General features: G+C 39.9%; 1 pseudogene; it reads left to right on the top strand.

Moving 5' to 3' along the window:
• Positions 1-11,944: 11,944 nt before the first annotated feature.
• Positions 11,945-12,530, top strand: LOC124523410 (transmembrane protein 138-like; annotated as a pseudogene).
• Positions 12,531-13,579: the final 1,049 nt, after the last annotated feature.

The raw sequence follows: 13,579 nt of genomic DNA, 5'->3' as shown, positions 1-13,579 counted from the left end.
CCAACAACTCATCATTACAGAAATTACTTAGAACATTACAATGAGGGCAAGTTTTAGAGTTGCCTCAACCCTAGCCTATTTATAAAATTTAGAAATAAAGGAGTAGTTGTTATTCTGAAATCTACTTAAAGCTTTGCTTTAGGCCTCTTGAAATTCTTCATTTTTAAACAAGGGCCCCGCATCTTCATTTTGCATTCCGTTAAATTATGACAAATTACGTAGCCAGTCTTGCTTCTTATTTCTCTTTTGCTTAATGCGGACAATTATTATATGTTGTTGTTTTTAGAAGGATTATATTGCTGTCACAAAAAAAGATCTCTCCCAACTCTCTCTCTCTCTCTCTCTCCATAGGTACGTACGTATGTATGTATGTATGTATGTATCTCTCTCCAGATATAGATGCTTCCTTAAACCGGCATGGTACAAGAAAACAATCACCGTAACAATTGGAAGTCATCAATACATTCTCTGTTATTAAAATTAAAAGCCTGACTCAAAAGAATGAAAGGTATTTGAGTTTAATATGTATTGGTCTAAAAATAAAAGCACTTTTTTTTTCTCTTTTCTGAGACCTCAATCGGCACAACATGCCGTCAACTGAAATAGTCGCACATTTTAACCGCAAATCAATTTGTAAAGAGAGTTTCCACATTTAGTTAGAATGATATAGCTTGTATTAGACTAACTCTTCTTGCAGAAATGAAAACAAATAAAGTGGGTTTTTTAAGGTGTTTAAATCTGACAGAGAAATACAGAGACAGCGAGGATTTAAGAAGTATCGCTATCTTGGAAATCAAATCAAATGAGCCCCAAAGTCCTCACATAATCTCATCTTGAAATCAACAATACATGCATTGGAGGAGATGCTGAGAATGTTAAAACTGACACCCAAGAGGTTATAACACTAATCAGAGTTTCCAGAATTATTTTTTTTTTCAACGTTTTTTATTTATTTTTGGGACAGAGAGAGACAGAGCATGAACGGGGGAGGGGCAGAGAGAGAGGGAGACACAGAATCGGAAACAGGCTCCAGGCTCCGAGCCATCAGCCCAGAGCCGGACGCGGGGCTCGAACTCACGGACAGCGAGATCGTGACCTGGCTGAAGTCGGACGCTTAACCGACTGCGCCACCCAGGCGCCCCCAGAGTTTCCAGAATTAGTGCTGCAAGACAGAAATAGGTATCACAGCCGGACAAGAATGAGAGGCTACTGTTACAATTCAGGCTTTTACGTGAGCTCCTGAAAGAGGTAAATTCTAGAAGGCAAAACAGAGCAACAGACAGAAAGACAAACCTGAGCTGAAGAAAATTAAATGTAGTGGTCGGGAAACAAACAAAACGTCATCTAGAGCCTTTGCTATTGTTCATGTATACTGCATTCAGTAAACATTATCCTGAGCAACAAGAAAGAAAACCAAGTGACAAAAATCAGGAAGAACATAAATAAATCTACAAGTAATCCAGCTACTGGAGTTTTCAAAAATGGATTTACACTAATAACTTTAATAAAACAGATTTACAAAGATGGATAATTTCACCAGGGAACTGGCATCTCATTTTTTAAAAGCAAATATTTCTAGACATTAAAAACATGCGCACCACACCAGATGTTGCAGATAAAACGGAAGAGAGGGCTAGCGACATCAAAGACTAATAATGAGAAAATATCCAGAAATAAATATGAAGAAAACAGATGGAAATTGTAGAAAAGTATGAAAGGAACACATAGATGTGATAGAAAGATGGAAAATTGTGTAACTGCAGTTCCAGAAGACAGAAGGTGAAAGAATGGATGTATTAAGAAATACAAGCAGAGGGGCGCCTGGGTGGCTTGGTGGGTTAAGCGTCCGACTTCGGCTCAGGTCATGATCTCACGGTCCGTGAGTTCCAGCCCCGCGTCCGACTCTGTGCTGACGGCTCAGAGCCTGGAGCTTGTTTCAGATTCTGTGTCTCCCTCTCTCTCTGCCCCTTCCCTGTTCATGCTCTGTCTCTCTCTGTCTCAAAAATAAATAAACGTTAAATTTTTTTTTAAATAAAAAAAAATACAAGCAGAAAATTTTCCAAAATTTATGACACTTATCAAGCCACAATTTCAAAAATGAGTATGAAAGCATAGTAGTATAAATACTAAGAAAAAGTACAAGCAGGCACATACAATTAAACCTCTGAAAACCAGAAGGAAAGAAACATTTTAAGCAAATAGAGGAAATCACACCAATTTCCTTCAGACAGGTAACTATAAGCTTAAAAATGTGTTTTCAATATAAATTTCTGTTAAGTTATTCATTGTTCTTCCCCCCCCCCTCATTAAACTTTTGTTTTAATGGGTCTCAAAATTCCGCAACAGATTTTTGGTCAAGTTGTTTCCTTTAAATAGTACAGATTCTACAAACTAGTAACTTAAAACTGCCACACACACACACACACACACACACACACACACGCACGAATGGTGCACAAAACCTCCTTTCCTTTTCACGGTTTACAATACATTGTTATCATTAACCAGTCTTCTATTTAAATTTAAAACGGCCAACTGACACTAACAGTTCTGTTCATCCACCAGTGATTAAGACCGGGTGGCAGGTATTGGAGATAATATTTATTTAGCCTTCTGAACTTTCTGGGCAGATATGGTGACCTTGCCGGCCCCTGCAGACTTCTTGTTCACTGCTCTGATGACACCCACAGCAACTGTCCATCTCACGTGATGAACAGTACAGTGGCCCAGAGAAGGATAGTCAAAGAGGCGATCAAAACACATAGGCTTTCTACGAACCATATGAACGATGGCAGCATCCCGAGATAGCAAGAACTTGGGCCATCTTCCAGCTTTTCTTCTAGAATGGTGATCACTTCTTCAGCTCAGCAAACTCCCAAGAGATGTGAGCTGGGTGACAATTCAGCACAGGTGCGTATCCAGCACTGATCTGGCCTAGATGGGTCAGGATATTCCCTAAGCCATGAAGCCAGCTGCTTCTACTGGTGGGTCATTTTTGCTGTCACCAGTCACACTGACACGATGAACATCTTTGACACATGTTGTCCTGACACAGAAGGCCACATCGTCCCCAGCAAGAGCCTCACTCAAAGCTTCATGGTGTATTTCAATAGACTTGAGTTGTAACATTGACTGGAGCAAAGGTGACCACTTTTGCCAGGTTTAAGAACACCAGCCTCGACCTGGCACACAGGGACAATACCAATACCAACCAACTCTGTAGACGTCCTGGGGGAGTAGATGCAAGGGCCTGTCAGTTGTACAAGTTGGTGGGAAAATGCAAACCAGAGCTTCAAGCAGCATGGTTCCTCTGGCATTGCCATCTTTACTGGTGACTTTCCATCCCTTGAACCAGAGCATGTTAGTTAGCACTTAGCTCTAGGACACTATTACCATTCCAACCAGAAATTGGCAAATATGCTACTATGTTGGGGTTGTAGCCAATTTTCTTAATGTAGGTGCAGACTTCCTTAAAGATTTGCTCCTATATCTTGTGGCTCTAGGGGGTCTCGGTGAAATTCATTTTGTTAACAATTGTTTCACAGTCAGTATATAAGCAAAAAGGGCCTGATCATAGGTCTGCCCATTCTTGGAGAGATCTGCTTCAAATTCTCCAACACCAGCACCAATAGTCAGGATAGTACAATCAGGGTTATAAAGCCTGTGTGTCCTGGGGCATCAGTGATGGTTACATCATACTTGCTTGTCTCGAATTTCTACAGGGAGGTATCGATGATACCACATTCACAGTCAGCTTTCAGTCTAGCCAAGACCCAGGCATACTTAAAGGAGCCCTTTCCCATCTCAGCAGCCTCCTCAAATTTTTTAGTAGATCTTTTGTCAGTCCACCACGTTTGTAAATCAGATGACTGGAAGTGGTAGACTGGCCTGACCTATATGCCCAATAATGATACTGTTGATAGGAGTCTTTTCCTTTGCCATTTTGATTCAGGTTTAGTGGTGATTTTCACACTTGTGTTCTGGTGGCGAAACCACTGAGAAAAAACAATTTTTCAAAATTTTCTTATGCGATAGTTGTTTTAAGCTGTGGCTACACAATAGTGGATTAAAAATTAACAAATTATTCATGTATCACATGAGCTTAAGATAAAAAAACATATTTGAGATGGGCATAATTTAGAATAATGCAGGAAAAAGGCTAGGGTATGACAAGAAGGTTGCTATTTAAGCAATTTGAGAAAATATTTCACAAGGAAGCCATGTAGACATCTGGGGGGGGGGGAGAATTTTCCAGGCCAAGGAACAGCCTATTCAAAGGACATGAGAGGGAATATGCTTGGTGTGTGATTAAGAGTAAGTGGTCAGGGTCAAATAAGCAAGTAGAACAAAGCATAAGAGGGGATCAATTCACGAAGGTCTTACTACACTCTATGAAGAATTTGGGCTTTGGGATGCCTGGGTGGATCAGTAATTTGAACGTCTGACTCTTGATTTCAGCTCAGGTCATGATCTCACGGTTGGTGGGATTGAGCCCCACATTGGGCTCCGTGCTGACAGTGTGAAGCCTGTTTGGGATTCTCTCTCTCCCTCTCTCTCTCTCTCTCTCTGCTCCTACCCCACTTGCACTTTCTGTCTGTCAAAATAAACTTTTTTTTTACTTTTTTTTTTAACGTTTATTTATTTTTGAGACAGAGAGAGACAGAGCATGAACGGGGGAGGGTCAGAGAGAGGGAGACACAGAATCTGAAACAGGCTCCAGGCTCTGAGCCGTCAGCCCAGAGCCCGACGTGGGGCTCGAACTCACGTACTGCAAGATCATGACCTGAGCTGAAGTCGGTCGCTCAACCGACTGAGCCACCCAGGTGCCCCATAATAAACTTTTTTTTAAAAAAAGAATTTGAGGGCGCCTGGGTGGCTCAGTCAGTTAAGCGTCCGACTTCATCTTAGGTCACGATCTTGCGGTCCGTGAGTTTGAGCCCCGTGTCGGGCTCTGGGCTGATGGCTCAGAGCCTGGAGCCTGCTTCCGATTCTGTGTCTCCCTCTCTCTCTGCCCCTCCCCCATTCATGCTCTGTCTCTCTCTGTCTCAAAAATAAATAAACTGAAAAAAAATTAAAAAGAATTTGGGCTATTCACTTAAAATGAGAGGCAAAACCAATGGATAATTTTGAGACAAAGAGTTACAGGATCTGACTTGATGTTCTGATAAAATGACTCAGGTTGTTGAGCTACTGAGAGGCTACAGAAAGTCAAGGACAGAATCTGGGAGGGTTGTTTCACGATGTATTTTCTACTACCTTCTGACTTCCAGAGTAACTGCTATGAGGTCTCCTGTCATTTGACTATCACTTCTTTAAGATAATCTGTCTCTCTTTACTGACTTTTAAAAAAGTCAGAGTGACCAACATAGAAAGGAAGAAGATTACAGAATTTGTAGAAAATATGGAGCAAGTAGAACTCACACACTGCTGATGGGAAAGTAAACTGGGATGACTGTTTTAGAAAATTGTTTGATGGTATCTATCAAAGCTGAACAGAATCATTCCCTGTAACCTAGCAGTCCTCCTCCTAAACATATACCCAAAATAGACATGTACACGTGCTGATTAACAGACATGTACAAAAATAATCATAGCAACATAGTCCTAAATGGATCTGGACTGGAAACTGCCAAGTGCCCATCAACAACGCAATGCATACAAACATTTTGATATATTCATACAGTGGAAATAATGCAACAAGAAGAATGAAGTTTAACAGTAGGTACCAACTATGTATCTAACCAAAATAATGTTTTGTCTGATTGAAATGCCTCCTTTACAGACTGAGCACCTCCTACTTTCTTTTTTATATCCTAAGATGTTCCAAACTCATCTTGCTCTCTCCTTGCCATGCAATCAACCATTTATTTAAGGAGCCTTGGTTATTTTATTTGAGGATGGCTTTAAAAACCAACATAAAAAAAAAAAAATAAATAAAAAAATAAATAAAAACCAACATCAAGAAGATTGGGGTGCTCATTTGTCCCATGATGTCATTGCTTCTAAGGTCTTTTAGAGAAGTTTCTTCTCTACCTTAATTATTGTGGTTTATCAACATCTTCTTTTTCCAATGGGATTTAACCATTTAAAAATGTTCCTTTTCATTGTTAACGCTTGTAGGCTTAAATAATACTTGGTCTGATAATATAACTGCTACCCCTACTTTCTTACTGTTTCTATTTGCCTAACATACATTTGACCATTCCTTAAAACTTTGCCTTTGTAAATCAATTTCAGCCTGCTTCTTGAAAGTAACATAATCGGGTCTTGTTCAGTAAACAAATTGAGTATCTTTATTTTTTTAGTAGGTAAGCTAAGCTCGTTCCCATTTATTGTTCTGACGGTATGTTTGGTTTTTTTTCTGTAACAAGATTTTATAATTCAGGTTTGTGTTTTAATTTATGCTTCTTTATATGATTAAATCTTAACTAAAAACTATATTTTGGAAGGTTTGTATCTTTGTTCTAATTACCTTTGTATTTATACCCTGCGAATGCCCTTTAAATTTTTTTTAATGTTTATTTATTTTTGAGACAGAGAGAGACAAAGCACGAATGGGGGAGGGTCAGAGAGAGGGAGACACAGAATCCGAAACAGGGTCCAGGCTCTGAGCTGACACGGGGCTCAAACTCATGAACCATGAGATCATGACCTGAGCCCAAGTTGGCCGCTTAACCAACTGAGCCACCCAGGCTCCCCAGTGCCCTTTAGTTCCCAGTTTTCGTACTCCAACTTTTAATACCCACTTTGCCCGATTTTAGTGGCATCTTTTATTTCCTATTTATTGCCTATACATGTATCAAGGAGTATACTTTAATAGAATGTTATACATCAATTTAAAAAGAATTAATGCTCTCATTCGAATTCCTTCTTTGAATCTTTTCCTCCCATTAAAAAAAATGTACTATGCCACCCTATGTAGAATTTGTACATTAGCAGTCCATCCCATCCCCACTTTTTAGCATTAAATTTAAATTGCATATATTAAACTGCTCGGTATCTGTCCTTTTGTTGAAATTTCCCCAGGCATCTCTTGTTTTAGTGGAGCTCATTCGAGTTTCCCTAAGAAGGTCTCATTAGTCAAGAATCCCCTAAATTCATAGATGTTTAAAACTTTTTCCATAACCTTCTTATTTAAGGAATGTTTAACTAGATATAAAATCCTTGGTTCACACTTTCTTTTAATGATCTTTTGCATATCCTGCTCCATTACAGTCTTGCTCTGAATGTTGCTTTTAAAAAAATTGAATATCACCTTCATCCTTTTGGCCTTGTAAGCTATTTGATCTTTTTTGGCTAAAGAACTCGAATATTTTTTTCATCTCTATCTTCAAAGTTTAATAGTTCCACGAGGATACTTCTAAGACCTAATCATTCTGAGATAATTTTCTCCTATTTGCCCTTTAATTTGTAGATTCGGGTCTTCATTTATTTTTTTAAAGATACTCAAAATGGTATTTTAAAATCTTAGTTATATTTTTTCTCCCCAAGGGATACCGTTCCTTTTCTTTTTCTCAAATGCTATGTGTTTCAAAGACAGCCAATTCACAATGCAAGAACTTAAGTTTCTTCTATGAAAATCACGCTGTGATCATTTAGAACACTTTACTTTTAAAAAGTATTTTTACTATTACAGCTGTCAGACTCTTAAGGGCAATGGTTTTAGGTTAACTTTAGATCTATTGCCCACTCCCCTGTTCTCCCTTAGAGGGTTTCCTCCCCCACCGCCCCTCTCTCTCTCCCTCCATCCCTTTCTCTCCCCCTCTTTCTGTCTGCTCTCTTCAACACAAAGCCTTGCAGCAGGGCAGGATTAAGATATAGTGTCCACTGGGATCTAATAACTTCTCTACTTATTCCCCCCACTTTTTTTATTTTAAAGTTTGAGCATGCTCCATTTTCAACTTATGAAAGCAAAAAGCATGACTTTAGTACTTTCTCTGTCCTTTTTCTTGTTCTTTTTAGTTTCAGGGGGAAATACTGGCAGATACACACCTAGGTAGTTACCCTTGTGTTATCTACCTGGAGATCTTTTAAATATATTCTGTGATACAAGAGTAAATCCATATACAGTTTCATTTTTTCTCTTTCATATCAAAATGGAATCACACTATGCATACTATTATGTATTTTTTTAAGAAAAACTCTACATTTATCTTGAAAATTTTCCCATAGCACAACTTATCATTTATCATGTAGCACTTCCAAGTCCAAGCTTGAGGCAAAAAAAGGAAGAACGTGGAGTGGATCTGCATCGTGTGCTTGTTGCTTTCAGCTGACACTGTTGCATTCAACTGTTGGTGCTTGTAAGCATACAATATTAAAATGCTGGGAAAATTCTCATATAAACCAACACGCAGTGCACCCAAAAGTTATCATCACTCCTCTAGTTTCTAATCATATAGGACCTTATTTGTATTTCATCAATAGGCTGTATTCAGTTGCATCGCACGCTCTCTCACACACAAACGAAATGCAATTTCAAAAGACTATCCTGCGTCAGCTATTTTTAACCTCATTTATAGAGGTGTCTGAGACCATGTATTTTTTAATTTTTGACATTAAATCGTTTTTGAAAGAGAGAGAGAGAAACAGAGTGTGAGCAGGGGAGGGGCAGAGAGAGAGAGGGAGACACGGAATCCGAAGCAGGCTCCAGGCTCTGAGCTGTCAGCACAGAGCCTGACGCGATGCTCGAACTCATGGAGTGCGAGATCATGACCTGAGCTTAAGTCTGACACTTAACAGACTGAGGCATCCAGGTGCCCCAAGGTCTTGTATTTCTAAGGCTCTTGTGTATACTCTATTCAAGTTGGGTTTTTTTTTTTTTATTTTATTTTTAAATTTCTGGCCCTGGGTTCAGTTTTCTTATTCCATTTGTGATGCCTCCCATCTTCTTAGATTGAATGGTTATCAAGTCCCCCATTTTGCTTTTTTTTTTAAGACTTATAATTTTTGTTTGAAGCTTTCTAGTGGCATTTTCATTGCGATAAAGCCCCAGTCAATTATCTAATCTCCTTAAGTATTCAATGTGCAATTATTTGTATAATCAATGTAACTATCAATAAAAAACACTTTATATTCCTTTTAAGGCTACCAGCTTCCAGATTCTGCTAAAAACAAACACCAAGACAGACCTCACCTTGTAACATTTTGGTTAGCAAATTTGGTTAGAGATTTTGAGTGAAACAACCAATATTTGAACTTTGGCTGTGGCGTTTACCAGCTAGGCAACTTTCAACAAATAGCTTTAGCTTTTTGATCTTCAGTTTTTACAACATGTATCGATTTTATGGGGGTACATTAAGTGTGAGTAGAGATGTTGACAAGACTTCATAAATGCTGCATTTATAAATGCACTGCAGAGAAGGTATATCCAATCGCTTAGTTATCTTCCCCTTGTCAAACCTGTTAGAGGATGTGTATCAGCAGGACTCAAAAGTTAGCTAGAAAAGAACCCTAATGACATAAACGGGATGGGTCTGACCCGAGCATGGGTCATTGCTAGACAAAGTACTCATTTTTTAATTTTGGCTGGGTAGAGTTTGAGCCTTAGAGGAAAGGAGACCTGTGTTGAAGCACACTTACCATCTTGCAGAGAGTCAATTATAGCTGTCTTGGATGGTGACGAATGCCTTTTATTACATAGTAAAACGCTGAGTGTGAGTAAAACTAATGCATATGACACCATACTGAATGGACGAATGTTATAAACATTGCCTATGTGCTTCCGAATCTACTGTAGAACCCAGAATTCTTTTGTTAATGTTAGCCAACCACAAACCTAATAACCTCTTTAGGAAACTGAAGACAAATCTGCAAGTCAAGGATTTCTTGAGTCAGCAACCCTCTGTCACCTCATTGGATTGTTCGTCTCCTGAGACTAACAGAGAGCTTAGTGATTTTGTTTAGTCAGCCTTGTGGTTCAAGCTTTCTTCTTTATCAGCACCCCTTCGTATGATCCTTGAACACAGGCATAAGGATTACCAAGTACTACCTAATTTTCTTTTTAAAAAGATAGTTCAATGTGAGGCTGACCTTAGTTTTGGGGATGAAGACTGACATTTCCTACAACTTTATCATCAGCGGTAACTGCCAAATTTCAAAAACCTTAACCATCATGTCTTGACCTGCTTTCACATCATTATCCGTCTGCCCAAAGGATCTTAATTTTTTTTTTTAATTAAAAAAAATTTTTTTAACGTTTATTTATTTTTGAGACAGAGAGAGACAGAACATGAACAGGGGAGGAGCAGAGAGAGAGGGAGACACAGAATCCCATGCAGGCTCCAGGCTGTAAGCTGTCAGCACAGAGCGCAACGCGGGGCTCAAACTCACGGACCGTGAGATCATGACCTGAGCCGAAGTCGGACGCTTAACCGACCAAGCCACCCAGGCACCCCAGGATCTTAATTTTTGAATATTGATTTGCAAGTCAACTATTTCTCTTCATGTTTTCCACAGGAAGTTTCTGTACACCATGAATCCTAAGACTCCTACGTCATCATTTAAAGTCTAAGCTTGCAAACCTGATTTTATTGATACTCATAAACTTCTTTTCAGATGGCTGGATTACCTAGGTGTGTCTGTGTCTCTTCACAAGATTTCAACACACCTATTCAATAAGGTAACTGCTCTAATGTTAAGAAAAACTACTGAAATTACAGGGGTTTTATTAACACCTAGCATTTTAGATTGACTTAAACTATGTGTATTTTAATATAGTTAACTCAAATTGTATCATTTTCCAGTATACACATATTACACAGGCTTTCCTGTAAATATAGGTCTTTAAGTAGACACATCTTGAATGCTATATTAAGTCATACATTTCTTATCTCGTAAGTAGGTCAGGATACACTTGAGACATGGATTGCTAATATAGATAAGCCATTTGTACTCATCTTTCATCCATTCAACATGTTTTCTAAGTGCTTCCCATATACAAGGCATGCTTTTTAGGCTCTGTGGATACAACACAAGAAAATAAGTGAAGAGGGGCGCCTGGGTGGCTCAGTCGGTTAAGCACTGGAGGGGAGTTAGAGCCTCATGGCGGGCTCGGTGCTGACAGCTCAGAGCCTGGAGCCTGCTTGGGATTCTGGGTCTCCCTCTCTTTCTGCCCCTCCCCGACTCATGCTGTCTCTCTCGCTCAAAAATAAATAAAACCTTAAAAAAATTTAAAACAAAAAGGCAACAAGTGAAGAAATTTCCAACAAACATGGAGCTTGCATTTTAGGAATGATGGGAGAAAGTAAGTTAACACACATGCACATACAAACACGACACAATCACACAGTCACACACCCCCGCACACAAACACATGCTATAATTAAGAAAACTGGAATGGGTAAGAGATGTGGACGATAGATAACTAAAACAAAAAGAGTCTTCAGGCCTGGGAAATGGAGTCCGGGGTTGCAGGGTGGTCTGCTCCTAGCATGCCAAAGTGCTCACCCCAAACCCAATCCCTCTGCCGGCATATCTTCCCCCAAGGAGCGCGACCACAGCTATGCCCCCATCCCTCATCCCCCCATCTGGTGGCCACGGAAGTGTTTGGGCAGATGTGAAGGCTCTTGCCTGGGTCTGCCCCTCACCGAGGCCTTGGGCAACGGCTGCCTAGGAGGGTCAGGAGCTGGGCGCAAGGATCTGGGAGGGCAGGAGAGGAGTGGGGCCAGCAAAGCAGGGGCCCAAACACAGTGGCAGGACCGGCCACAGAGCCCTGAGCGGGAACCGAGGACCAGCAGGTTACCATTGCCCAGACAGGGCCCGCGCCCACCGTCCACTTACGGAATTTAAAACCAGTTTCCCCAAACCATCATGTGGTTTCCTGACCATCGACCCAGGCAGGGTCTTTGAAGCCTTTGTCTTAGAGCAAGGGAAACAAGCTGATTTTGACTAACAGGTGCTTCCTTCAGTGCTGGGAAGAAAGCCAGGAGCTGTTTTCTGTGGAATGTCACCCAGGCATCCCAAGAGATCAGAGGAAAGCTGCTTATACAGCCTGGTGCTCTCCCTGCAGTTCCTGCTGCTATCATGTGACCTCTTTGTCAGTTCCTTCTCAGAGCCACCCTGACTGGCCCCTGTCGTTTAGCTTTTTTTTTTATTATTATTATTATTATTATTATCCAGGTTATTGCAATCCTTTCCCTCATGTTCTTCCACACTCCATCTTCCAGGCTGGCCTGGCCAACATTCTATGCCCTAACTTCATCCTCACAGCTCTGTTCTTTGCTCTCAGCATCTCCCTTCATGTCTGGGTCAGGAATTTACCCCACAAAGACTCCAACCACTTGGTCTGGACAGAGGGACTTCAAACATTGTTTGTATTCCAGAGACTAGCAGCAGGGACTCTGGGTGATCCTCGCTTCTCCCAGTACTCTTCATGGCTGCAGGAGGAGTTCACGCAAGTTCAAGGGTGGGAGGGAGGCTGGCTCATGCACAGAAAGCAGCTTAACTTTCCTAGGACAGGCTCAGGCCTCTTCTATTCAGCAGTCATGAAGGAGCTCTTCCCTCTTGCAAATTCAAGTGCTTCCCAGTAGACTTCAGTGCATAACCCTCCCTGGCTTCCTCCCTCAGTTCTGCCCCTTTTCCTGCCTGCTGCCTACCCCTCTTCCTCACAGAAGGCTGTGCGACTTTACCTTTGGGAAGCTGTCACTTAGCCTAGTACAGGAGGGGCTCCTGGCACCTGCCTTCTTTGTACCAGACACTAATTAATGACTGAACGTTGCAGAGTGACATTTCTAAGCTCGTGACTGATCACATTATAGACAGTTTGATTTTATACCCAAGGCACTTTTTTTTCCCCTTTTTATAAGGGAAGAAACGGATTTCTTTTTCCATAGAAAAAAAAGTTGCTCAATTGAAAAATCAGCATTAGAACTCTTAAGTTAAAGTATTGATGCATCAACTAACACTAATTTCTAAGTCTCGTCTTTTTAAAATGTATTTTTTCTGTTAATAATTTTACAATAACGTAAAGGTAACCAAGTTTGGAGGCTAAAAAATACTCTAGATGTCTTGATTATATATATATATATATATATATATATATATATATATATATATACATATATATATATATACACACACACACACACACACACAAAGTATTTTCCCTAGTTTTACTCTCCTAAATTTTATACATTTACAGAAAATTTTTGATGGTTTTAATAAATATCAATATATGTGCACACACACACACACACACAAGCATATGTATGAACATATGCTTGCCCATGTTTAGGTTATATGAAAAGAAGGAACATGTTACTGTACTCATCTCATTTCTCAAAACAAAGCTTGGGTATAAGTCGTAATTCTTGATGGACACTTACTTCCTTGCAATCCCTTTTTCTTATCAGTATATCATTGGTTTCATCACCATGACCTTAGCATATTTATCAGATCCTAGTATCTTTTATAAGTGTACCATTCACCCATCTATCAAGCACCTGCTAAACAAAACCAGATTCAAAATAAATTAATCTTTGTTAATTTCTGTTATTTACTAATATGTTACTAGGTTGGGGTAAATTGGTTTTCTTTGGAAAATAGTTTTGGAAAATGAATTTTAACCCAAATGAAAATG

The sequence above is a fragment of the Lynx rufus genome, unplaced genomic scaffold (assembly GCF_022079265.1).
Source record: "Lynx rufus isolate CCGP_SWC_20201006 ecotype Redwood Valley unplaced genomic scaffold, mLynRuf1.p SCAF_4, whole genome shotgun sequence".
Lineage (NCBI taxonomy): Eukaryota > Metazoa > Chordata > Mammalia > Carnivora > Felidae > Lynx > Lynx rufus.
The sequence above is the reverse complement of the archived record's forward strand: the minus strand, read 5'-3'. Positions and strand labels throughout refer to the sequence as shown.